The 27,043-nt window shown below is 42.7% G+C and overlaps 1 long non-coding RNA gene across 1 annotated transcript in view; it reads right to left on the reverse strand.

Moving 5' to 3' along the window:
- Window positions 1-2,389: 2,389 nt before the first annotated feature.
- The window catches only part of LOC133105325 (uncharacterized), a 41,801-nt gene continuing 17,147 nt past the window's right edge, over window positions 2,390-27,043 (reverse strand). Inside the window, exons 3-4 of the long non-coding RNA XR_009703833.1 lie at window positions 3,334-3,488; window positions 2,390-2,837 (exon numbers count right to left, since the gene is read on the reverse strand). This is a non-coding gene — a long non-coding RNA (uncharacterized LOC133105325). The remainder of the gene's footprint in view (window positions 2,838-3,333; window positions 3,489-27,043) is intronic.

The raw sequence follows: 27,043 nt of genomic DNA on the forward strand, positions 1-27,043 counted from the left end.
CACAGTTGCAAATCTCTACCCTAGGACGGTGATAATCCTTGAAGGAAAACACTCTAGAATCTATGTTTCATCACTTGGCTCTCAGCTGTATCTATCTCTCCTCCCAGCATGTCTCCAAGGACCTTCTTCCTCATTATCAAACCCCTAGTTTTTGCATCACCTATCTGGCAAAGCAGAGCTAAAAGATCGTAAAAAAGTAAATCTGAAAAGCAAGAGCTACAGAAATAGAGAGGCATTTCCTCAGGAGCGGTCCCAGTTTTATAGAGCCTGAAACCTATACAACTTGGGAAGCCCATTTTATGAACACTAATGCCAAATTACAAACACAAAATTGCAAGGGTCCCTCTCAGGGCTTTGGAAGAGGCTGGAGCTAAGCAAGCGGCCGCGTATCTCAAGTTTTGTGCTTCTGCACATCATGCAAACCTGATTCTTAACTCAATTTTCTTCTCTTGCCTGCACTTTCTTTTCCCCCTAGAATACTATGTGGAATAACCCCACAAATGACCTCCAATGTGTTTTTCTCTTGTAAACAAATACTTAAGACACTATCCATTTTGCTTCTTTTTTTGACAAGTTATTGAAGGTGAAACCATACTGCTTTCTGCAAAAGAGGTGCAAAGTAGACCTGAGACTAAGTAAAAGAAACTATCTAGATCTTAATTTCCTAGGCTATATGGAAAACGAAATCATTCTACTTATTAAAATAGCCTTTCTTCAAATTCTTGTGACTTACTAAAAATGACCATTAACATTTTCAGTTGATTTCATTTTGGTTTTGGTCAGAGTTTCTTCTGAACTGAGTTTCACTGACAACTTTGGTGACATTTATCCCTCACTTCCCTTTTTTTTTTTTTTTTTTCTGATGCCCTCTGGGACTGAGGCTAAGGGATGTGCTGCTCTTGTTGGCACACTAGCTTTTCTCTTTGGATACGATACACCGAGACCCAATGCTCCAACAATGGCAATAAATTATGTTTTCCTTTTCAAAGCACTCTCATATTTACTCTCATTAATGTTATGTGTAAGAAGCTCTTGTGAGTGCAACATAAACCAGGCTTATTTGGGAATCCAACAATAAATAAGGCCCTCTCCTCACCCCGAAGAGGCTCATGGTCTGGTAGGAATGACAGGTAAGTATATATAAACAATGACAATAACAGTGGTAATGGTAATCATTATAATTTGAGTATCTACTATGTTCCTACACTGTTCAAGCACTTTACAAACATTAACGCACAAAATACTGGGCAACATGTGATACATATAATGTTATCGGAGGCCATATGAATTACAGCTGTGGTGGAGAGCACCAGGAAAGCTTCATGGAACAAAAGGGATTTTAACTGAACTCTTGAAATCACTATGTTTTATACAGGCAGAGATGCTCCAAAGTATCAGACAGACACTTATTTCTTATCATCTCATACAATATCTGAGCCTACTTATAATAATAAAAAAAGGCAGCCGCAATAGAATTGTTAAAACAAGAATGAAAACACTAAGGTCACATTATGGAGGAGAAGGGAGAGCTGTACGAGAGAACCTGTATCTACTAGGACTATTGCTTAGAACTGAGGTAAAATCTAAGTGCCTTGGCAACTTAGGTATAACGGGTTTCATAACTTCAACTTCTTTCTCAAAAACAGACATACATGCTTGCTCTAACCTCTAAGAAAATCGACAGGATGAATCTTTATCTGAGGGGGATAAAAGGTAGTAGAAATTGTTTTTCACAGATACACAAAGGTCTTTCAGGCATTCGTTTCTTACACTTAAATTATCGTCCTGTGATGGCATTTCTGTGAGAAGCCGAGAAGCTGCAATCCAAGAATGCACCCTTCTGGTGTTCTAATTCTAACCGGATCCAGGGAGGGAGCTTAGAGCAGTGCTTTTCAAACTCTAATGTGCATCCCAATGACCTGGGGTTTCTAATTCAGTCAGCCGGCTTGGGGCGTGAGATTCTGCATTTCTAACAGTCTTGAGAGGCAAGGGCTCAGAACAGTAGTTTTCAAATGTGAGCATCAGAACCACACATGGGTGGCTGGGCCGCAGCTCCTGAGTTTCTGATATAGAAGTTCTGGGGTGGGGCCCAACAGTTTGCATTTCTTTTTTTTTTTTTTAAACCACTTTATGGAGAATGATTGACATACAAAAAGCTGTAGATATTTAACATATATCTGATGAATTTGGAAATAAATATACACCCGTGGAACCATGACCACAATCTATGCCATAAACATATCCATTATCTCCAAAAGCTTCCTCCTGCCCTCTTTATTTATTATTATTAAATTTTTTTGGTGATGGGAGTTTGCAGGCCTAACAAATTCCCCAGGTGATACTCATGCTACTGACTACCACCCCCTGCCCCCCACACGCCAAACCACCATCACCACCACATTTTAAGAGCCACTGGCTTAGAACAACCCTCATGAATGTGAATGGTCCCTCCTGGGCTTTGCAGGAAAGTTGAGGGGATAGAGAATTCAAGATGAAACAACCAAGATGGGCCTTTCCAAGCAGGTATCTTATGAGCTTAAATGAAAAGGGATCCACACACTTTAGATAATGAAGATAAAGATAGCTAGCATTTGTTGACATTTTCTCTGTGCACCAAACTAAGGGGTTTAACTCACATTACCTCACTCGGCAACCAGCATGGGCAGCAGACTTGGTGTTTGATGTGTAGCTGAAGAGCCGGCCCCATGTGCGTGTCCGGAGGTGGTGTCTCGGTTCAGCGTTGTGGTCCGCAGAGGTACCTGCAACCAAGGCCAAACTGGCCCGCAGGAAACACCTTTAGATCTGGACAAGCAGCCGCTGATTTCTGCTTCACAGGCCTTGCAGGAAACAACCAAAAGAATTTGGGGGCAGGTGTTAACAATCATCTGTCTCAACCGCAAAAGTACCTGAATATAGAACAGAGTTTATCAGCCCTGGCCCATATCAGAAGCATCTGGATGCCTGAGACCCATCAGGGGAGAAACCTTTTTTAAAGCTCCTCAGCCAGAATTGAGAACTAATGGTATAGGTTTGATTTGGGGCAAGACCAATGGGGGAGGGGGAGGGCAAAACCCAAACTAACCAGCAAAACGCCTATTCCCAGAATGGATCTCTTGAGGGTTTGCCAAATTGGCCAAATTGGTTTCTTGCTACTCTTTAGAGCAGTAGTTCTCCAATTTCAGGACGCATCAGAATCACCTGGAGGGTTTGTTAAAGCAGATTACTGGGCCTACCCCCAGAGTTTCTAACCCAGCAAATCTAGGGTGCATTTCTAACACATTCCCACATGAGGCTGATTCTGCAGGTTCCAGAAACTTGGTTGCTCTCTCTCACCCTCAGAGGCATGTCCTCGAAGGCCACTCTTGCTGTCAGCCATCAGCACACCGGGTCCTCCAGCCTTCTCTCCACCAGACAGCCTTGTCCTCTCCACCACCCTGAGGCACGGAGACACAGTCAGCACCCAGACACGGAGCTGCAGGTCTTCCCCCCTAGAAGGAACAACACCAACAAAGGCAGGAGACAGTGTTCTCAACACAGGGTGCACTCTGGAAAATGCCCAGGCCAGGGCTTCACCCCCAGGAATTCTTATTTAATTGGCCCAGGATGGGAACTAGGCAGCAGTTTTGTTTTTTAGTTGGAGTAAAATAGACATAAAAACAAAAAAGTGCACAAATCTTAAGTGTGCAGCTCAGCAAATTATCCAAACATGTATGTATTTTTAATTTGTATAAGCATCACTGAGGAAAACACACACACACACACAAACATCACCAGCAACTCAGAAGCCCTTCTTGTGCCCTCCCTGTAAAATCTACTCATTCCCTCTTCTCCAAAGGTAACTGCTGTCCTGGCTTCTAACACCACTGAGGTTTAAGATTTTCCTAATTGTATGATATCTCATGTTTTGAGGAAAATCTTTTATGTCAGGTTCCTTTTATTGAACATTATATTTGTGAGATTCACCCATGTGATTGCAGCTGTATTTTGCAAACTTTCAATACTGGTCTGTATTCCATTATATATGATATACCACAATTAGTCTATTCTACTGTTGATGGGCATTTGAGTTGTTTGCAGTTTGAGCGATTGCAAATAATACTTCTGCAAACATCCTTGTACATGTCTCTTGATGCACCTGGGTACTCATTTCTCTTGGGGATAAACCTAGGACTGGAAATGCTGGATCACAGGGAGGTATTGGTTCAACTTCAATAGATGCTGCCAAACTGCTATCTAAGGTGGGTGTACCGATTTACACTCCGTTAGTAGCGCTTGTGAATTCTAGTTGCCCCACATCCTAGCAGGAGAGCAGTATTTGTATAAGCTTGCCGGGCTCTGTTGTGCATCGGGTATTGAGAGCCACTGGTGCCATCGTACGTGATACACTTTGGAAATGGCATATGATCTCACATATGGCGGGAGTACTGGGGGTAGAGGGGATATAGTGTGATGTTTTCACAACCACCCAAGCAGCAGACAGGACAGATATTTTTATTCCCCTTTTGCTAATGAGGACACTGAACTCAAAGTTCATTGACTTGACAGAAGTAAGATAACCATATAGTAACAGTCATGACTAAAACTCAGGACTCTTGATTTCCATCCCTTTGTATATTCCAACATACAGCATAACGTTATTCATTAGATGTCTAATGTATAGAGGTTTGGGGCAAACCAAATGCCAAGGCACCTTCTCTGTTGTCTCCTGTCCCAGGGTTTAGGAAAGAAGGGAAAGCAGAATGACTCAGACTTTCCCCATGACTGAAGTCTCTGGTCATGGTTGTCAGAAGTACACAGATTCTTCCTTTAGTCAGGGATTTAGGACAGTAAATATGCCCCTTCAGTGCCCGGGAAACTCCACAACCAGAAGGGTAGCTGGTGAGCCTAGGAGCAAGATGGCCTGAGCTTCCCTCAGACAGACTGGGCTCTGACCCAGCCCTTCTCTGTCCTCGCTGGGTGACCTTGGACAAGAAACTCAATGTCTCTGAGTCTCAATTTCCTCGTTAATAAGATGGGAACCTTAACATATATCTCATGTTTTAAGGAATGAATAGCATATATAAAAACCTAACACATATTAGCAGTCAATACAATGTAGGTGTTCGTAATATTACAAGGTAGAGCCCCTTAGCCCTGAATCTTCCATTTTTCCCTCTCTACTGGATCTTCTCCATCAATGTACAAATGTGGTTATTTCTTCTATATTTAAAAACCTCTCTCAACCCTACGTCCTCCTCTAGCTTGAGCCCCAATTCTCTCTTCCTTTTACAACTAGTGGCCTTTGAAGCATCGTTTGTACTCACTGGCCGCAATCCCTCCTCTTCATTTGTTCTTGAACCTTTCCATCAAGACTTTCACACCCCCGACTCCACTGACAGGACTCTTCTCAAGGTCACCAGTGACTCTGACTTCGGAGGATTCCCAGTCCTCATCTTACTCACTCTGTCAGCAACAGTCAACGCTCCCTCTTCCTTGATGGGTCTTCTTCACTTGGCTTCCAGGACAGACACCATGTTTCTCCTACTCTCCTTCTAGCTCTTGGCTGGCCCTTCTGTCTTTCAGCTTGTTTTTCTTCTTCTTCCCAGTCATAAACACTAGACCGTTCCAGGACCCACATCTTGGACTTCTCCATCTGCTGTCATTCCCTCAAAAACTTCTTCATCTCTTGGCTTTAAATACCATCTCTTCATTGATGGCCCCCAAAGTTAATCTCCTGCCCCAACCCTACCCTTGAATTCCAAGCTCATATATCTATCTGCCTGCCTACTTGGGCCCTTCACTTGTCTAACAGGGATCTAGGGTGTAAGTTCCCGCAACTGAATTCCTGATCTTCTTCCCAACCTGCACCCGTGAAGCCTTCTGTCTCAATTCATAGCAAAACCCTTTTTCTAGTTGCTCAAGTCAAAAACCTTGACATTCTGTTTGGCTCCTTTCTCTTCCTCACAGCCACAACCAACCCATTAGCAAATCTTTTTGACTGTATTTTCAAAATATATCCAGAATCTCCCCACTCCTCACTATCTCTATTACTACTACCCTGGTGTAAGATATTGATACTTTCTTCTCTTCCTGGGATTATTTCAATAGCGTCCTAATTGGTTTCACCCTTGTCCTTCACCGCTTATTCTTAACGCAGCAGCAAGTGATCCTTTTAAAATGCAAATCAGATCATGTCACTCCTAGGCTTAAACCAAACGGTGGCTTCTCATCTTGCTCAGAGTACATCAAAGTGCTTAAAAAGGCCCGCCACCATCCCCCACCCACACACCCACACCCTTCTGACCTCATCTTCTAGTCTTTTCTGTGCTCATCCTGTTTTTGAGTCAGTCACACTGGCCTGCCTGTTGATCCCTAAACTTGCCAGGCATGCTCCTGCCTCTGGCCTTTGCATTTGCTCTCATCTATGCTGAGAATGCTTCTGCCTCAGATATCCTCATACCTCTTTCCACCTCCTCCAGGTCTTTCTTTAAATTCCACCTCCACAGTGAGGCCTTCCCTGACCACCCTACATTATACTGTACTCGTCTTTATTTTCTCCCTAGCACTTCTCACCCCCAAACACAACACACACGCATTATTGTTGTCATTGTCTTGTTTATTGCATGTTCTCCCCATAGAATGTACAGGCAGGGCTTCCCTGGTGGCACAGTGGTTAAGAATCCGCCTGCCAATGCAGGGGACATGGGTTCAAGCCCTGGTCCGGGAAGATCCCACATGCCGCGGAGCAGCTAAGCCCGTGCACCACAGCTACTGAGCCTGCGCTCTAGAGCCCGCGAGCCACAACTACTGAGCCCGCGCGCCACAACTACTGAAGCCCACGCGCCTAGAGCCCATGCTCCGCAACAAGAGAAGCCACCGCAATGAGAAGCCCCCGCAATGAGAAGCCCGCACACCGCAATGAAGCCCACGCAGCAACGAAGACTTGACACAGCCAATAAATAAATAAGTAAAATAAATTTATGAAAAAAAAGGAAAAAGAAAAGAATGTACAGGGAACGAGGGCAGGATTTCTGCCATTTTAGTTTACTCCAATTTCTCCAGCCCCTGGAGCACTGCTTGCTTATAATGCAAGCTCAGTAAATATTGATTTAGTGAATGAAATAGTCCCTACTCACAAATGAAAAACAAAACAAACAGCCTTGGTAAAAGAGATCCTGGGGGAAATCCCCAAGAGTTCTTTGGCCTGAGAGAAATACAACTCATTTGAAGGGGGAAATAGTTTTGGTTTTCCCCTTTATTTCTGAAAGTTCTATTTAACAAAGACTAGCCATGCCTGCCCCTGTAATCCCTTTCTAATCTTTAATATGTCTTCATAAGAACACAAAAAAGAAAAGAGTGTGGGAGCCTGGGGGACGGGCAAGGAAAGCGGGAGGAGAGGAGAGGAAGGCAAATGAAGGGTAGAGGGTTCCAAGGAACACATGACCCACAGGAACTGGACTTGCCCTGAGTGTTTTCTGCCTCATCGGGGCCCTGAAGCCGGTCTCTTGGCTGTGTCTCAGCTCTCTGGTCCCTCCTATGTTCATCACTTCCCCTAAACAAAGAATCCTTCTGGCTGCTTGCATCACTGATGGAGTTTCTTTTAGGTTGTATCACAGCCTCTCAATTTAAAATTTCCATCATAGAATGGTATGTGTTAGGAAAAAATGAAGAGCCATTTACAGCCTGCGTAAATACCATTTCTCCCATTAGAGGGGGGTGAGGGTAGAAAGGATGCTCACTGCCCCACTGCCTGACGGGGAGTGGATGGTTTGCTTTCCTTAAGTGCACACCTGAGTTATAACAGAATGGCCAACCACAGTTCTCCAGCAGGGCCAGCTGGCACAGGCAGATGAAGCAGCCACGCTCCAGGCAGGATTTGAGGCTCACCAAAGACTGTTGTGCCCCTCACTGCCGCAGCATTTGCCCTGCTCTGGTTAGGCCGGTCCTTCCCTGGGTTAGGGTGCTGTGTCTCTAGGGCTCGCCGACCAAAGCCCCAGATGTGCTGCAGAAGACAGAGTCCAACCCAAGACAGTGGATTACACTTGCCAGGGCAAGAGTGCAAAGGGAGGCCTACAAAATATGTGTTTAAATATTTAAAAGTTATAAGTCAAGCCAACAAACTGTTAACCCTAGAACGGACTTTTGCAAAGATCACTCCACCTTGGATCCCACACAAAGAAAAGGCCAAAACCTTATTAGAAGTTATTTTCATAAGTCCCTGCTGTGTTTTGTTTTGTATCATGTTGTTTTAAAGCCTATTACATCCTAGTGTAATATTTTATCTGCTAAAAGAGTTTGGCATAAATGTTATGGGTAATGTTTCTGTACTAATTTATTCTCAGGAAACAGTCTGTTCCAAGTTTCTGGTGACCACATGTATAGCACTTTTGATCATCATACTTTGTCTTGTATAGGCCAGTTATCTCCTCTATCTAATCATTTCCTAATAAGTCTTTATATTGTCATTTCACTTACCTTTTAACACCAAAAACATGGGTAGATTTTCATTAACTTGAAATTGTTGATTAAATGACTCCTAATTATAGTATCCAAAATTTAGACTTTTAAGATCTGGCTGTTTAATAGAATTGGGGTGTGTGTGTGTGTGTGTGTGGTGTGTGTGTGTTTAAAAAGTAACTTACATATCTAAATTATCTAGAGCCAATTTAAAATAAACTTTTATCATCAATCCTAATTTTTCTCCTTCAATAGCAGATTTAAATCTTAATGTAAATTAAATGTACCTTAGTAATAATATGTTTTTATTTCTGGAATTTGATCAATGTTACAGGAAAACAAATACATTAAAAAGGAAAACAAACAAACACCAAGAGACCTATGAGATCCTTAGCAAAATGGCCAACCACTCTCTTTCAAGTTCACTTATTTTTGGTTTTCCAGATATGTGGGCATATGACAAATGATTTCGGAAATAGGAAGAGTATGGGACTACCTGGGAGAAGCTTATCATTAAGAAGTCTCTGATGGTAGTATTTCTATGATATCAGAGTTGGAAATGATTTAAGTGGAACAAGTAAGATATTGTAAGTAAGGGTTAAGTCAATGACAAGGGTTAAGACAGTCAAACTGTCTAAAGACTAGCTCTCAGAAAATATGGTCTCTGACACTAGTGATAGACAGTAGGGAGAGACCACCAATCGGTCCAGCAAGACACTCTCCCATCCCGAGAATCAGAGGGTGGTCTGTTACCTTTGTAGACCTCCATTAATCGAAAGTGTGAGTCCCCAGGGAATTAAAGGTTGTCACTAAGGGAGGATTAGGACCATTGAATCCTGGTCATCTTACTAGATCAGGATTTAAATACTTAGTGCTAAAATAATTAGGGACTGCCAAAAATAAGGCAAGCTCTTGAAGGGAAGAAGAGCCTTTGTTGTTTCTGCCCTAAAGGGTGTTTGGAGCGATCTCTGAATTTGGAGACAGAAGCCTTCAGCTTCTAGTTCCGGCTTTGCAGGTGACTAAGTGACCTATTATCCTTTATTCCCCCATCTTGGGTACCAGCATCCTCCCATCCAGGGTTGCTATTAGCTCACACTGCACTTTGTTCAAATTAAGAAAATGTGCTCCAGAGAGACAGCCAGAGCCCTGCCTGGAGGGTGGGGCACAGGCTACTTAGCTCTGCCACAACCTCACAAGCGCAGGCGACTGTCCTCCATCAGTTTTCAAACAAGCTTTGTCCCCCTTAAGAAACTCTCCTCCTGGACACCCTTCAGTGACTACCACAAAGCTTGTTTCTCCTTCCCACCTTTCAGTAAGGTCACCAGGGGATTCCAAGTGCCTAAATCTGAGGGACAGTTTTTGTTCCTCATTTCACTAGGCTCCTCAGGAATGTGGACTGTGCTGATCACTCTCTCCTTAAAATGCTCCTTCCCCAGCCTCTGCAGCACCCATGCTCCTGGTCCCTCTCCCCCTCTCTCTGGCCTCTCCTCTCAGGTTCTTTGGCTGGGGTTTCCTCTTTGAAACCATGCTTAAATGTGAGCCTCAGTCCTGACCTTCCCCTCTTCCCATTCTAGACTCTCATTGATGCCAGTGACCTCAAATACTATTCCCACAGGCAGGGAAGACCTGTTCCTGCATCCTCACGTCCTCCCCAAGAAGGAATGGTACTGGAGCCCCTCTCCTGCCTGTCTCTCCACAACTTACCATGCTCCTCCAAAGAGCGAGTAAAGGAGCTGATTGGGAGGGTCGGGGAAACGCTGCACTAGCTCTAGTGACCACACTTCTGGGTCTGGCAATCTCCCCAGCAAGCCAGGAGGCAGGCAGCTGGGGTTGGGGGGTCCAATTCAGGGGGGAGGTGTGAGGAAACCCAGTGGTAGCTGCAGATTCCCAGCTGCATTTTCCAATCCAACTTTATCAGCAATAAAGTTGACATACTGACCCCTAGCGGAGTCCTGATCCTACCTCTCAGCTGGTTCTGAACTCAGAGGAGGGGGATTTGATTTGTTTCCTCCCCACCCCCAAACCATGGCCTACAAACCAGGAAAGCTTAAGGAACAGGCACAACGATAGGGCTTTGGAGATTTAAGATATATCCAGAGAGAGCGATGCTTCAGGTGTGATGGGCATAGGAGGTGTCAATACTTTAGTCAGCACAGGGCTTCCAGGTCCTCGACTGCTTTAAGACACAGCAGTTTAATGAGCCTGGTGTCACAGGACCTCGGCAGACCCAAGCCTTTGCCACCTCAGTGTACACAGGCTTTGCAGGTTTTTGCAACTTATAGATCTAAGCAGGTATGCCCAACATGAGGATTAGATGGGTCTTTCTGTCACTTAAAACAGGCAGAGTTTCAGTGAACAAATTATTTAGGCATTAGTGGTTGGGAAAATTTCTTGCTGCTCCTACCATATCTCTCAGGCAGGAACAGCCCAAAGGAAGCTAAGTTTCACATGAAACTTCCTGTAAATGGAACTAAGCTCCACCTGGGTGAGAGCTGTGGTTCTCAAATGCTAACATTCATAAGAATCACCTAGCGAACTTGTTAAAATAGTTTCCTGGGCTCCCACCACCCGATTTAGTAGGTCTTGGGTAAGGCCTATGAATTTGCATTTTCTAACAAATTTCCAGGTGATGCTGCTGGTCTGAGGACAGGGTTAGGATATACTAGTTGTGCATTAAGTCATCTGCCTCAAATTCTCTTCCTCCTTATGTTATGTTGAACTGAGTCCAGTTTTAGAGCCAAGGAGTAAATTGTGGTGGAATTAACCTCCTGATTCCTTATCTACAGACTCCTCCTAGAATCACCCTCAAACCCCACCACACAGATCAAAGTCCTCTCTAGCTTTATTGCTTAAGCCTGACTATGGCTTTGGTTAAAGGCTCAGATCTGGAGGTTCAGCCACAGAGGGTGGTGGCTTTTCATCACCGAACAGATAAAGGAAAAGGGGCCCTTATTTTATAGGTGGCAGGACATCTTTTTGGACATTAATAAAAATATTAGTAAACCAAAGACTAGGAAGGAGTAGTAAGAGGCCTAATGCCAGGAACATACTGTCTCTAGGAATCAAGGAGGAGCTGGATTGGTTTAGAAACTAACAAAGATTCTCTCCTTGACCAAACTCTGGTCTGGCTCTTCTGAACTCTCTTTTCAACTAGGCCCTGACTTTCAGGCTTCCGTGTTCACCTCTGCTTTGTCCATTGTTAGCAAGAACCCCGCTAAGTCAGTTTAACTCCATCCTCAATTTCTGATCTCCCTCGATATCTGATCAGGTCCCTCATCCTCCACCATCCCCCAGGGGATGTCTGATCACCCTTGCCTGCCTTCAGCAAGAAGGTTAGGATGGCTTAGCCGAAAATCCCCGCCCCCACTTATCCCTGATATTTCAGTAAATTTCCATCCACTGACTCCCCTTCCCTGCTCCTTGGCTATAAATTCTCACTTTTCCTTGTTGTTGAGCCCAATTCAAAGTTGAGCCCAATATCTCTCCCCTACTGCAAAACCCCATTGGTTCCTACAACTACCATAATGATGCTGAATAAAGTCTGCCTTACCGTTCTTTAGTAAGAGTCATGAGTAACTTTTTCTCTAACAAAACTTTGATCTTGAAAACAGAATGAGAACAGTTGGAGAGAGAAAGATAAATAAAGGAGCCAGGCTGTGTCAGCCAGAGACACACATTGGATGTTTGCAGCCCATGTCCATTCTGACTGGCCAGCACTGGGTCTTACCACTACTGCCACGTAGGGAGAAGGATTTCCTTAAGAGACAGGTTTTGATGGCGGAGGCCAGCCTAGTCCAACATAAAAGACGAAAGGAGATACGCTTGGACCTATGCTCTCAAGGAAGGTATTAGAAACCATTCTGTTTGTTTGTTTTGGTTATTACTAGACCAGAAAAGGTGACTGGGATCCAAAGAACTCTAATGGAGGGAGGTGAAATTTCAGAGAACAGACTGGAATAATCTGCACCTGCCAGCCAAAACCAGGAGTGCAGTTCCAGGAAGCTCTTGAGAAGTGCCCTCTTTAAAGGTCAGATAAGGAGTCAACAGTAAGTTTAATTGGGGAATCACCCTTTAAAGACTGCAACAGTTACACCTGGTCACGCAACTGTGGCCAGATTTGAGTTGGGAGATCTGGGAAGAGAAGCATAGCATGCTGCTAGCATTACCAGTGAGTTTCGAGGTGGCTCAATTATTGCAATAGAAGAGAATGCAGGCATGGCGTGTGCCTTGAGGCAATGTAACCCAGGAAACTTTTGAAAGGGGACGTTCAGGGAAGGCACAGGAAGGTGAGATGAGCTTCAGGAGAAGTAGGCAGGACAGTGGCAGATAGAGTCCAGGCCTTAGATATTGGTCCAGTAGGACAACACCATCCATGAGGGGTCATCCACCCAGGAAGACAGATAAAGGACGACAAGATCTGTGTCAACAGCCACGTTTCTGGCAGACTCAAGACTTCCTAGCTACAGATGGCTCACTGGGGTGGACCCCACAAGACAGAATCCAAGGAGTATATCAGAAAAGCAAATGTCTGGACTCAAAAGCATAGGGAAATAAAGAGGAAAACATTAATCAGTACAGCAAATGGTGCTGGCTGATGTGATAAAGAAGGAAATGATCAACTCAAGAAGCAAGTTAAAATGCTAAAAATGTGGCTGAGTCTTCCTGAAAAGAGAAGTGGAACAACAGAGGCAAACAGATGATCAGAGACATGAGCCACTTCACAGAGAAAGAGGACGTAGGGAAAGTCTCTGCTGCCTTTGACCCAAGAGAAAGGCAGTGCTCTGTGGACTAGCACACGACAGAGGTGGCTGTCCTCACCAGCCCCAGGGAAGAGCCTCAGAACCACCACCACCACAAACAAATATGTGCTGAGAACCTTCTGTGTGCCAGGGACTGTTTTAAGCCCTGGGAGTACAGCAGTGAATAAAGACCTCTGCCATCATGGAACACATATTCAATAGCAGCTTTAGTTGAGGAATCCACTATGAAAGGTTCTCCAGATTAAGCAAGTGACAAAACTTCTTTAGGAGGCCTGAGAAATTCCAGGCAAGAGGCTGTGGCTCATAAGGGCTCGTAAAAGCTGACAGTAAAATATTCAGGGATGTAACCTGCAACTTTGGTAGCTTGAAACCTTCCACAGTGGGAGTATTTACACCAAGGAAATTGGCAAGTGCTATCAATCAGGGCGTTTTTTTCTTACACAGAGCTAGTTTACCAGCACACCATTGCAATGACTGCTCACAAGAGGAAATGTGGCTGTGTCCTTGGTTTGACAGGGACACAGGGGAAATAGAAATTAAGGGGTTTTAAAGTGGGGAAGAAATGAACCTCCAATAAGTCCTGGAGCATCATTAAAAATTTCTAAATTTTGCAAGAGGCTGGGAAGGTTTCAATTTCCAGATATGATACGGTAAATCTAGGCCATAATTAACCTCTTGATGAAGGACTTCTCCCAACACCATGTAAAGTTAACAGGTCAAGGGACTTCCCTGGTGGCACAGTGGTTAAGAATCCGCCTGCCAATGCAGGGGACACAGGTTCGAGCCCTGGTCAGGGAAGATCCCACATGCCATGGAGCAGCTAAGCCCGTGCGCCACAACTACTACTGAGCATGTGCTCTAGAGCCAGCGAGCCACAACGACTGAGCTCACGTGCCACAGCTACTGAAGCCTAGAGCCCGTGTGCCGCAAGAGAAGCCACCCTGACGAGAAGCCCGCGCAACACAACAAAGAGTAGCCCCTGCTCGCCGCAACCAGAGAAAGCCCGCACGCAGCAACGAACACCCAGTGCAGCCAAAAATAAATTAATTAAAAAAATTTTTTTAAGTTCACAGGTCAAGAACTATAGAAAAGTGATATATAGATGGAGAGGCATTCAGACAAGGCTAATATCAATAAGGTTTTTTCTTTCGTGTTTTTTCAGTCTTCCCTCCTCCCCTCGGATCCTGCTGGACCTCTGCCTGGGTCTTCAGTTGGTGCCAGTACTATGTGTGTGTTCTGGGATTTCAAGAACTTTATTTTGACTGAAGTAGACATTCATCTTGATTTTTAGGTGCCCATCGTCTACACCTCTTCCCCCTCCTTAAGAGTCTTGGTTGGAGGCAGAGTCTATCTCCTTTTATAGAAGCAGAAAATGCTACTTACTCACATTCCCAGCTTCCTTGAAGCCATATGACAAGAGTGGGGCCATGTGACCAAGGCTTATTCTGTGAGACCCACCGACCTTGGACTTTGAATCAGGAGTCAGTGACACACAGACCCAGCCCCAGCAGAGAATTCCCCAAGTCTGTGGGTCCAGGGCTCAGCTGCTGACTACAGGGTCTTCTCAGGACCAGTTCATAGGTAACACCAGGTTTTCCAGTCTTCCCTGTGATTCCCCCAACTGCCCAAAGAACTACTAATACAGTCCTTCTCTGCTTAAATCAGGCAGAGTTGATTTCTGCAGCTCAAAACCTAGAATCAAGACTGACACAACTGGTCTAAATGCCAGGTAGGGCCAGCAGATTTGACTCTGTTTTCTAAGTTTCTTGGGTGTGGGACTGGTGCTGGGAAATCTATGTCCTGTTAACCCTTTGGACTCTAAAACTAGAGCATATAAGAGACTTTGCCTGCAACCGCTGAGGGAACTCCACTCTTCCCAGGCACTGAGTGATGCCCCTGGGCTGAGGCTGAACAGGATAAGAGTTTGTGTAGAAGATAATTGTGGACCTGAATGTCTGTGGTCTTTACCTTACCAGAGCAAGGAGATTTGATTTGGGAGCTTTTAGTCCTCCATGGGGATGTAATACTATGTTTCATAACATCTAACACACTACCAAGAGAGGGGGAGAAAATGCCAACTAAAGTTTGCACAACACTTGTCACTTAAAATGTTTATCTTATACTTTCTTAATAAGCTCTTTTAGACTTAGACATAGATCTTTACCATATGTTGTTCTCATGCATATATTAAAAAGAATATGAGCAAAAAAACTTCTTAGAAGCTCTTTATATTCAGAATTCAAATAGTCTGAATCATGTTTATTTTCAAAGTTGGAAAAAGCTTTTGTTGAATATCCTTTAACTTTTTTCCCCTAAAAGATAGTTCACATGTCTATAAGCAGACTCTGAATACAGATATTTTTTCTTTTTCATATTCTTTTCCATTATAGGTTATTACAAGATATTGAATATAGTTCCCTGTGCTATACAGCAGGTCCTTGTTGGTTATCTATTTTATATATAGTAGTGTGTATCTGTTAATCCCAAACTCCTAACTTATCTCCCCCCGCCCCACCCTGCTATCCCCTTTGGTAACCATAAGTTTGTTTCTATATCTGTGAGTCTATTTCTGTTTTGTAAGTAAGTTCATTTGTATCATTTTTTTAGATTCCACATATAAGTGACATCATATGATATTTGTCTTTCTCTGTCTGACTTACTTCACTTAATATGATAATCTCCAGGTCCATCAATGTTGCTGCAAATGGCATTATTTCATTCTTTTTTATGGCTGAGTAATATTCATATATATATATGAATACACACACACACCCCACATCTTCTTTATCCATTAATCTGTCAATGGACATTTAGGTTGCTTCCATGTATTGGCTACTATAAATAGTGCTGCTATGAACACTGGGGTGCATGTATCTTTCTGAAGTATGGTTTTCTCTAGATATATGCCCAGGAGTGAGATTGCTAGATCATATGCTAACTCTATTTTTAGCTTTTTAAGGAACTTCCATACTGTTCTCCATAGTGGCTACACCAATTTACATTCCCACCAACAGTGTAGCAGGGTTCCCTTTTCTCCACACCCTCTCCAGCATTTGTTATTTGTAGACTTTTTAATGATGGCCATTCTGACCAGTGTGAGGTGGTACCTCATTGTAGTTTTGATTTGCATTTCTCTAATAATTAGCAATATTGAGCCTCTTTTCATGTGCCTGTTGGCCATCTGTATGTTTTCTTTAGAGAAATGTCTATTTAGGTCTTCTGCCCATGTTTTGATTGGGTTGTTTGTTTTGTTTTGTTTTGATACTGAGCTGTATGGGCTGTTTGTATATTTTGGAAATTAATTCCTTGTTGGTTGCACTGTTTGCAAATATTTTCTCCCAGTCTGTAGGTTGTCTTTTCATTTTGCTTATGGTTTCCTTTGTTGTGAAAAGCTTTTCATAAAATTTAATTTTATTGAACTGAATACAGATTTTTAAAAATATAAGACCTCCATATCGGATGGTATTCCAAAAGGTACTTTTTAAAGCTTTTTACTTTGAAATAATTTTGGACTCACAATAACTTGCAAAAATAGTAAAACGTGTTCCCATATATCCATTACCCAGCTTCTCTCGATGTTCTGGATCACTTTTTAAAAATGAGATACCATTCATATACCATAAAATTCACCCTTTAAAAGTGTACAATTCTGGGCTTCCCTGGTGGCGCAGTGGTTGAGAGTCTGCCTGCCAATGCAGGGGACAAGGGTTCGAGCCCTGGTCTGGGAAGATCCCACATGCTGCGGAGCAACTGGGCCCCTGAGCCACAATTACTGAGGCTGCGCTCCGCAACAAGAGAGGCCGCGATAGTGAGAGGCCCGCGCACCGCGATGAAGAGTGGCCCCCGCTCGCCGTAACTAGAGAAAGTCCTCGCACAGAAACGAAGACCCAAGACAGCCATAAATAAATAAAATAAATAAAAATTTTTTTTAAAAAGTGTACAATTCAATGGTTTTTAGCACATGCACAATGTTGTGCAACCATCACCACTACCTATTTCAGAACATTTCCATCATTCCCCAGAGAAGCCCTGTATCCATTAGCAGTCACTCCCCAATCCGTTCCTCCCACTCTCCCAGCCCCTGCAACCACCGACCTACCTTCTGTCTCTATGGCTGAACCACTTTTTAACTCAGAGTGGCCTGAATGATCTCAGATGGTATCACCATCTGTGTTATCAAGAGCACTCGTGAGGGAGCATTTTATAACAACACTCTGCTCTGTCTGCTGGGTTTTCTTCCAAGCTGCTGACACCCATTCTGCCAGTTTTGATGCACATGGCAGGCAATGACACCTCCATCATAACAGCTGCCTGGCTGAGGACACTGTAATATGACTCCCAATTTTAGAAAGGTTAAAATGTGGGAAAAAATTCACATCCTAGAATCAATGAGATTCTGTAATGGAAGAACGTTATTTAAGACATTTCAATTTTATTGGCATTGCATCATTGTCAAACATCATATTATCATAAGTTTATACTGTCATTTGATCCCATTGCATATCTTCTGGTAAGCCAGTTGGACAACACAGCTGAGCAAATATGGGATAGGAAAGAGGACAGTGATGAGTTTTCACCCTTGGGTGCAGTGGGCATTGAAAACTTTTTATTTATTTATTTATTTTTAAAAATAAATTTATTTATTTATTTACTTTATTTTTGGCTGTGTTGGGTCTTCGTTGCTGCGCACGGGCTTTCTCTAGTTGCGGCGAGCGGGGGCTACTCTTCGTTGGGGTGTGCGGGCTTCTCATTGCGGTGGCTTCTCTTTGTTACGAGGCACAGGCTCTAGGCGTGCGGGCTTCAGTAGTTGCAGCGCACAGGCTCAGTAGTTGTGGCTCGCAGGCTCTAGAGTGCAGGCTCAGTAGTTGTGACGCACAGGCTTAGTTGCTCCGCGGCATGTGGAACCTTCCCAGACCAGGGCTCGAACCCGTGTGCCCTGCATTGGCAGGCGGATTCTTAACCACTGCGCCATCAGGGAAGCCCGGAAACTTTATTAAATGACTGTTCTGCTCCTATTTCAGAGCATTCCTGGAACAAAAGCTAAACTACCCAACAGTGGTTGAAGGAGGGACTCCAAGGAGCAGTGGATGGTAGGGGGCAGGGTGTGGAAGTTAGTCTCATAAAGGTGAGGACAGAACCATGTGCTGCTTCTTTTCTTTTTCCTTTTCTTTTTTTTTTTTTTTAACTTCTTGGCCCTGTCGCCCAGCATGCAGGATCTTAGTTCCCCGACCAGGGATCGGGCTGCACCCCCTGCAGTGGAAGCGCACAGTCTTAACCACTGGACAGCCAGGGAAGTCCCTGTGCTAGTTATTTTCTGATTGCCCATTCCCACCCTTTTCTGCCCTACTTTGTACCTGGGCAGGCTGACTGCTTAACAGACTACATTCCCTGGTCATTATAGTGCTCTGGTTTTCTGTGCGTTTGGTCAATGGGAGGGAGTTTAGATGGTGGGAAGAAGGAGTAGGCTGGATATTTCCCCCCCTCACCCCCCAGCCCATCCCTACTGCTGGCAGTCAAGGGCACACTTTGGGCACTGACTCCTTCCCTCTGCCACATTCCTGTTGGGCAGCGCCTCTGCCTCAGCTACAACTCTCCTGAGTTCTGTACGAGCTCCCTCCTCTTGTCCCTAGAACTAGAACTTCCATGTAAATCCTGGATGCTTCTACATCCCTTGTTTGTATCCTAAACCTTGCCCACACCTCTGCAAATAATCCCTTTGCTATATTCCCTTCAGTTACCTCTTTAAGTATACCATTTATTTCCTGCTGAAACACTCAGTCCTTCCCCCAGGGGGAGTGACTCACTGACGGCTTGGGTGCTTCTTTCTCCTCTCATCTCTCTCTCTCTCTGGATCCGTGCCCCCTGCAGCAGGCACCCAAGTCCTCTCTCCTACATGATACAATCTTACTGGGGCAGGCTCTGTTTCTGAAATAGGGAGATAAGCAGTGGGGGCCAATAGGTTAAGTCCTGGGGGAAGATATTAAAAAGGCCAGTTTTGTCTACAGATCAAAACTATACTCTATAATCTAGCTTAACCATTAAAAAAGTTAAGATTTTGTTCCCTAAGGTCTATTTCTCAAGTTGCTTCTGAACTCAGAAGGTAGGGGGCATTATTCATTGGCCCCTTAAATCCCAATAACCACTCTCAAATGTATATCTCCAGTTTCAGACCCATACAGACAGCTGTCCTGTCATTTTGCTCTTCCTCTTTCTACCCCAACCTGTTCCAAGTTCCCTATTTCATTCCATCTAACCACCCTCCACCCAAGTGCTCATGCTGAAAGTCATTCTTTTTTATTTTTTTTTGAGGGCCCTCTTCCAGGTTTATTTTATTTTATTTTTTAACATCTTAATTGCAGTATAATTGCTTTACATTGTTGTGTTAGTTGCTGCTGTATAACAAAGTGAATCAGCTATACGTATACATATATCCTCATATCCCCTCTCTCTTGCGTCTCCCTCCCACCCTCCCTATCCCACCCCTCTAGGTGGTCACAAAGCACCGAGCTGATCTCCCTGTGCTATGCAGCTGCTCCCCACTAGCGATCTATTTTACATTTGGTAGTGTATATGTGTCAATGCAACTCTCTCACTTCGTCCCAACTTACCCTTCCCCCTTCTCGTGTCCTCAAGTCCATTCTCTACATCTGCGTCTTTATTCCTGTCCTGCCCCTAGGTTCATCAGAACAATTTTTTTTTTAGATTCCATATATATGTGTTAGCATACGGTATTTGTTTCTCTCTTTCTGACTTCACTCTGTATGACAGACTCTAGGTCCATCCACCCCACTACAAATAACTCAATTTCGTTTCTCTTTATGGCTGAGTAATATTCCATTGTATATAGGTGCCACATCTTCTTTATCCATTCATCTGTCGATGGACACTTAGGTTGCTTCCATGTCCTGGTTATTGCCAATAGAGCTGCAATGAACATTGTGACTCTTTTTGAATTATGGTTTTCTCAGGGTATATGCCCAGTAGCGGGATTGCTGGGTCATATGGTAGTTCTATTTTTAGTTTTTTAAGGAACCTCCATACTGTTCTCCATAGTGGCTGTATCAGTTTACATTCCCACCAACAGTGCAAGAGGGTTCCCTTTTCTCCACACCCTCTCCAGCATTTATTATTTGTAGATTTTTTGATGATGGCCATTCTGACCAGTGTGAGGTGAGATACCTCATGGTAGTTTTGATTTGCATTTCTCTAATGATTAGTGATGTTGAGCCTCCTTTCATGTGTTTGTTGGCAATCTGTATATCTTCTTTGGAGAAATGTCTATTTAGGTCTTCTGCCCATTTTTGGATTGGGTTGTTTTTTTGATACTGAGCTGCATGAGCTGCTTGTGTATTTTGGAGATTAATCCTTTGTCAGTTGCTTCGTTGGCAAATATTTTCTCCCATTCTGAGGGTTATCTTTTTGTCTTGTTTATGGTTTCCTTGCTGTGCAATAGCTTTGAAGTTTCATTAGGTCCCATTTGTTTATTTTTGTTTTTATTTCCATTTCTCTAGGAGGTGGGTCAAAAAGGATCTTGCTGTGATTTATGTCACAGAGTGTTCTGCCTATGTTTTCCTCTGAGAGTTTTATAGTGTCTGGCCTTACATTTAGGTCTTTAATCCATTTTGAGTTTAATTTTGTGTATGGTGTTAGGGAGTCTTCTAATTTCATTCTGAAAGTCATTCTTGACACCTTCTTCTCAACCTTATATACACGAATTTTCAAATACTGCAGACCCTGTCTATGAACAAATCATTAATCCATCCAACTCTCTCCATCAACACTGCTACAACCTTGGTACAAGCCACCAGTAACTGTTGCCCAGACCTTAGTAATAGCTTTTCTTAAAGTTTTAAGGGGGAAACAAACTAAAGAGACAATGTATCATGAAGCTTCCAGGAAGTCCAAAATAATAGCTAAGAAACATTCATTCTAATACAGAATGAATTCTAGTCCTTTTTTCTAATAGTAAGTGACATATTTTTAAATGAAAGTGACTAATATCTAAGGGCCTTAAAACAATAAAAAAGATAAGTGTCCCAGGGTTTGGAGCTGCAGGGACCGTGAAGGGTGGTGCTCTCTATTTGCTCCATGTTTGCAAGTGCTCCGTAGGATGAGACCTGAGCCAAATCTGTTGTTCATCAGTAGCATCACTGTTCTAAGAAATCCATGATAAGGAGGACATCTTTGACCCAAAGATCCTCCAGGGCTCTCTGCCCAAATCCATTGCTGTTGTGGGTTGAATTGTGTACCTCCAAAAGATATATTCAAGTCCTAACCCACAGTACCAATGAGTGTGATCTTACTCAGAAATAGGGTCGATGCAAATATATTTAGTTAAGATGAGGTCATACTGAATTAGGGTATGACTGGTGTCCTTATAAGAAGAGAAGAAACACAAACAAAGATACAGAGGGAAGAGAGCCATATGAAGATAAAGTCAGGGTTTGGAGTTATGCTGCCCCAAGCCAAGGAACACGTAGGGCTACCAGAAGCTAGAGGAGGCAAAGAAGTGTCTTCCCTCAGAGCCTTTGGAGGGAGCATGGCTCTACAACAGGTTGATTTCAGATTTCTGGCCTCTAGAACTGTGAGATAATAAGTTCTGCTGTTTTAAGCTACCCAGTTTGTGGTACCTTGTTACAGAAGCCCTAGGAAGCTAATACGCCAGCCTTTAGGAACTTAGTCCTCTAGAGCAGGGGTTGGCAAACTGGCTCACTGACTTTTTATTTGGCCCATGAGCTAAGAACTTTTTTTTTCAGAAGTACAATTTGCAATCAATTTGAGGATAGGAAACATTAACTTTGAACCTCAATTAAGTGAAATGTTGTCTCCTAAAAAAGAATTCCATTTTTCTCATTAGCAGACCTGTATTACAAAAAAATATATACTCAATTATTATTATATTTTTAATATCATCATTTTGAAATGTGCAGAAATTTGTTTTCTCTCTTATTATATGAATTCTTACATAATATTTATGGTTTTGCCTCCTGGCCTGCAAAGCCTAAAATATTTTCTATCTGGCCTTTCACAGAAAAAGTTGGCTAAACTCTGCCCTAGAGGAATCTCAGCATCATCTTCTCATTTAGCCAAGGAAATTTCTAAGCATCAGTGAGAACATTTTTTAAAAATATTTATTTATTTATTTATTTATTTGGCTGGCTGCGTCGGGTCTTAGTTGCGGTGCATGGGCTTATCTCTAGTTGAGGCAAGCGGGCTCCAGAGTGTGTGGGCTTAGTTGCCCTGCGGCATGTGGGATCTTAGTTCCCCGACCAGCGATCGAACCCGCATCCCTGGCATTGGAAGGCAGATTCTGAAGCACTGGACCACCAGGGAAGTCCCAAGAACATTTTAATTATGATAAAGAAGCTTGATTTTTATCTGTTTTCATCTGACATAAACTTTTTTCCCTTGTTACTTTTTTTATAACAGCTTTATTGAGGTATAATTCACACAACATACAATTCACCCACTTAGAGTGTACAGTTCAATGGTTTTTAGTATATTCACAGTTTTGCAATCATCACCACAATCAATTTTGGAGCATTTTCAGCACCCCATAAAGAAATTTCGTACTAATTGTACCCATTAGCAATTAGCCCCCATGTCCCACTAGCCCCACACCCTCCAGCCCTAGACAAGCATTAATCTACTTTCTGTGTCTACGGATTTGGACATTTCATACACACTTTCCATGTTACTTTTCTACATTTGCTTTGGTTGATCTTAATTTTTATTCATTTTCTTTCAATCCTTTAAACCAAGAACAAGAAGAATTAAGACCAGAGGTGTGAGCCATAAAAAGCTTTTACTTCTCTGACATCCATCTTTCCCATCTTGATATTTAGCTCACACATATGGTCCCACTGGCTACATGTCCCACGTAGACTAAAAATGTCCTGGACTTTACCCTACAGAAACGTTACATGACTGAACGTCCTGAGGTCAGGAAACTGGAACTCAGTCCACAGAGTTCCTAAACCTCCCAGCTTGTAGCTTTTTGAGCTGCTGAATTGTGACAAGTCAGGAATCACCCCAAATATCTGTCACAGTTTGTTGATAATATGAATCTCTGAAATAGGAAGAAAAAGTGGTAAAAAAAGAAAATTACTTACACAAATTGCCTTTGAGAAATACAACATAATCTTTAAACATTTCATGTTTACCTAAAGTGAAGTTCTTTCAGAGTCAAGGTTTTTTTTTTTGTTTGTTTGTTTTAATTATTTTGGAATCTAGTCTTTGTTTTCAGATTCCTGGGGGATATTTTTCTTTTTTCTTTTTTTTTTAAATTTATTTATTTATTTATTTATTTATGGTTGCATTGGGTCTTCGTTTCTGTGTGAGGGCTTTCTCTTGTTGCGGCAAGTGGGGGCCACTCTTCATCGCGGTGCGCGGGCCTCTCACTATCGTGGCCTCTCCTGTTGTGGAGCACAGGCTCCAGACGCGCAGGCTCAGTAATTGTGGCTCACGGGCCTAGCCGCTCCGCGGCGTATGGGATCTTCCCAGACCAGGGCTCGAACCCATGTCCCCTGCATTGGCAGGCAGATTCTCAACCACTGCGCCACCAGGGAAGCCCAGAGTCAAGGTTTTTTAAAAAATATTACTTGGCCTCACCAATTAATTATTTGCTTTAATTATCGGTAACAGATCCTCTGACTGGAAACCACCAGGTCACCTTGCTCGTTATAGTAATTAGCTATAATGACTTCTAATGGTCCCAGAGTTTTTTCCTTACTTATTAAAGAGCCATAGCATTTAAATCACCTCATCTATTGTTCCGGCTATCTATTGCTACGTGACAAACCACCCCAAAGCTCACTGGCTTAAAATGACAACAATCATTTTATTATCTCTCGTGGTTTCTGTGGGTCAAGAATTCAGGAAGAGCTCCACTGGGTGGTTCTGCCTTAGGTTCTGCAGTTGAAGCCATTCAGTGGCAGGAGCTGGAAGAGTAAGCACTGGGAGAGCTTGGGCTGGCTGAGCATCTCTCTCCATTTCAGAAGGCCTCTCCATATGGTCTGTCTGCATGGGTTAGCGTGTGCTTCCTCATAGCATGGTGGTCTCAGGGTGGTACTGCTTCTTACACAGTAGTTCATGTTTCTAATGAAGGGCCCAGCAAACCAGGTAGACTCTGTACCACCTTTTATGACCTACCCTGGGAAGTCACATAATATCACTTCTGCCACAGTTTACTGGTCAACCAGTCACTAAGGTTTAGCCCAGATTCAGAGAGGGGCCACAGAATTCACCTCTTTATGGGAGGTCAAAGAATTTGCAGAAAGTTCTTAAAGCTGTCATTATCTATGCAGAAGACATTTTTTGGCTTATGCAATAATTACTCCAGTGAGAGACATTATTTCTCTCTTCCTTTTACTTCCTTGTGTTTTTTTTCCTTCTTTCACAATCCCCTTAAAATGTTTCCAATTTAAAGATTTCAGCTCCACATACTTTGCTTGGTACTTTTGTGTTCTGCAGATAGACTAATTCTTGCGCCAGACCCAAATATTTCTGGCTGTTCTGGTCTACTCTGCCTACTTCCTGTTTGGTTGACTTTTATTTCCTGTACTCTTTGTCAAGGGCTTTGTCAAAATTGTAAACTTCCATTTTGGCCTAGGCACTGTGTTCTATTTCTGAATCTGCCAGTGGTCTTGAGCAATAGTATGCATACAGTAACTGCAAGTATAATACCGGAAGTGAAAATTAAAATACTATGTCTTAACTTAATATAGATAGAATTAAATACCCACTTTAAGGAAATACATATTTTAGTGGAGACCATTTTCCAGGAGATCAGACCTCAAAGAGTCAGCTCACCTTCTCAGAGGTGAACTGCTTTGAGCCATTGGCTGGACCATCAACGATCCAGCCCCAAAGATCTTATTTCCAAGGGATTACAAGGCTAGCTAGAATTCTTTCTTTTAGAGACAGTTCTATAGCTCTTAAATTGTTTTGGGCTGCAAACAACGGGAACCTCAACTCATCTGGCTTAAACCATAAGAGAATGGTTTAAGCAGCTAACCATGTCATCAAAAACTCAGATTCCCTCTAAATCTTTCTGCTGTAACATCTTCAGTATGTCGGCTTTATGTTTAACTCACGGTCTTAAAATGGCTTCTATAGTTCACTTGTCACTCGCAGACACAGCAAAGTCCAGTAAATTCCTAGATGTCTCTTTTTATTATGAATGAAAAAAAATTATTCCAGAATCTCCCTAGCAAATTTCCCATCTTGTTACATTGCTCAGAAATGTATCATTTGCCCATTCCTAAACCACTCTGTGGCTCAAGAATGGGATTACCATGATTGGCTTAAAGATGCACTTGGCATATGTAGCACAGCGAATTACCCAAACAAAATCAAGATTCTGACAAAAAGGGGGAAGAGAAGAAAGAATGACAGATGGGGAGCCTTCTAATATTTGGATTTAATGTAATACAAAGGGAGAAATTCCCCTCCCGTGGAGTTCCTAGATCATTGAATGGGACCACAATTAATACAGTTGCTCAAAGCAGAAACCTGGCAGTTCTCTTTACCTATGTCTCCCAATTATCTATTCCCCAAAGCCACTGTCTTAATTCAAGCACGTATCTTCTCTCCCCTCCATTGTTACAATTATTTTCCTTACTGGTCACCTGCCTCTAGTCTTCCACGTCCCTTAATCCATCTTCCACATTGTTGAGAGGCTGAGCTTTCTCTCATGGATTATCAGGGTATTCTCAGTGGGGCACAAATGCTAAAAATGGAGTGACTTTCTCTGTCCACTTCCTCCACATGAGTTGGTGAAATGTATTTTGTGGCTGCGATGTATGAAACAGTTCTGGTGCAAGGGTGTTCAAGAGACAGGTGGGGAAGCAACAGAGGAGATGGGATGGCATTCGTTGCTATCATCAGCCTAATGATGGTATGGAGTCACAGAAGGGGTTAGAGCCGAAAGATAAAGATACTGTATTCATAGTAGATTCTGTGAGACTTTAGGCACAAGCAGTCTTTTGTGAGTCCCAGGTGACTGTGATACAGTGTTGGACAGAAGGGAAGGTTTTCTGAGCTCAGCAAAGCAGGAAAGAATATTTCATGATCTATTGTACTCTGTCCCTATTTCAGTGATATACCAAGATCATATCAAAAGTCTAAGGCAACATGGATGGACCTAGAGATTACCATACCAAGTGAAGTAAGTCAGAAGGAGAAAGACAAATACCATATGATATCACTTATATGTGGAATATAAATATGGCACAAATGAGCCTATCTATGAAACAGAAACAGAGTCACAGACATAGAGAACATACTTGTGGTTACCAAGGTGGACGGGGGGTGGGGGAGGGAGGGACCAGGAGTTAGGAGTTAGTAGATGCAAACTATTATATATAGAATGGATGAATAACAAGGTCCTACTGTATAGCACAGGGAACTATATTCAATATCCTGGGATAAACCATAATGGAAAAGAATATAGAAAAGAATGTATATATGTGTATAACTGAGACATTTTGCTGTAAGCAAAAATTAATACAACATTGTAAATCAACTATTCATCAATAAAAATAAATAAATTTTAAAAAGTCTAAGGCAAAAAACATACACAAAATATACCCAGTAATATGAAAGAAAACTTTAGGATTTTTAATATTGATCTATAATGTTTAATAAGTACTAAATAAAAATAACTGTGTATATGTTTACTATGAAAATGAAAAAGTTCCTTCTGGAATATCCGAAATTAGGTTTAATATAGTTTGAACCTCATTAGAGATTTTGATAGTTTGCTGTAAATATTAGATGAAATATTAATAATAAATTATTATTAGATGAAAATTATGCTTTCAATCTCAGTCGTTAGATAACAAAAT

Source organism: Eubalaena glacialis, chromosome 14 (assembly GCF_028564815.1).
Source record: "Eubalaena glacialis isolate mEubGla1 chromosome 14, mEubGla1.1.hap2.+ XY, whole genome shotgun sequence".
In the NCBI taxonomy this organism is placed as follows: Eukaryota; Metazoa; Chordata; class Mammalia; order Artiodactyla; family Balaenidae; genus Eubalaena; species Eubalaena glacialis.